Genomic DNA, 1273 nt, shown 5'->3' on the forward strand with positions numbered 1-1273 from the left:
CTTATTTCGTTGGACATTAGCCAAACTGCAGGTCATGATCATACCCCAATGACATTAACGATCTTGTTGGGAGAAGAATAGCCCCTCGCTTCCGTCTCAAAAGATCGAGCCGCTGTTGATTCACTGGATGCTGATGAACCGGGTTCAAGTGGCCCAAATGGGGACATCGCACCTTCCAATTCAAGGTTAGGTTCGCTCCTGACCTCCTGCCCCGTCCTTGTTCTCCCCATCCTTCCCGTCCTCCCATAACCCAAGCCCCACCGTCGGCTGGATATGAAGAGAGCAGTCAAGAGGACGACGATCAGGAGGAAATCGGCACGTCCAGGGTGCCCATAGTGATCCCACCCGTAATCCCGCACCATTCCTTTCCATGGCCTGGCAATGAAACTGATGGGCTGGGCATGGCCCACCGTCCCATCCCTGCGGAGTCTCCGGAGCTCATGAAGGAGGAGGAGGAGGAAATCCTTCCCCCGGCATTCAATGTCCAATGTGGCCTCGACCCTCTTAGGCCAACTCCTTTGAGCCATGAGGATGGGGATCGTGTGGCAGCCAGCGCCGGTGGCTCAGAGGACACCTCGCTCGGTTCTGAGCCAAGACAAATGGTGCAAAAGCATCATCATGCTGGTCCCATACGGCCAACTACTTTATTATAGAAGGTGTTTGAGAAAGTGGAGAAAGACGTTACAAAGTATCAAATCACGGCACAACGTCACTTTAGCGACATCTCAAGAAGCTCCACCATCCCGTAGAGCTCCAGCACCACCAAGGTGAGTTCCAAGTTCCTTACAGAATCTTGACCAGAACTAAAACTGGCGAAGCATGATTTTACCATCACCGAATTGTTACCATAACATAATAATGCATCTTGTTACAGATGAATTGAGTGCAATATCAATTACATTGACAGCCTAGACCCCTGAAATGTATGGAACCACATCCCCCAAGAAGCTTGAGTTGGATCGAGGCCTGATCCAAATGATTTCGAATGACATGCAGCCCATTTCGATTGTGGAGAATAATGGTTTTGTGAATCTTTGCCAAGCCATGAACCCTAAGTATTTGCTCCCCTCAAGACAAGTCATTTCGAAGACATTAATCTCAGCCATGTTTGAAGAGGTGCAAAGAAAATTGGGGCAAAAGCTTGTTCAAGCCAAATGGGTATCTTTTACCACTGATTTGTGGACTTCCGTCAATACCACTGGCTTCTTGGCACTCACCATTCTATTTTCGAAATGATGAACCGTCTAATGCGTCTAGTGGAGCTGACGGGACC

The sequence above is a fragment of the Tigriopus californicus genome, chromosome 12, assembly GCF_007210705.1.
Source record: "Tigriopus californicus strain San Diego chromosome 12, Tcal_SD_v2.1, whole genome shotgun sequence".
NCBI classification, from domain to species: domain Eukaryota; kingdom Metazoa; phylum Arthropoda; class Copepoda; order Harpacticoida; family Harpacticidae; genus Tigriopus; species Tigriopus californicus.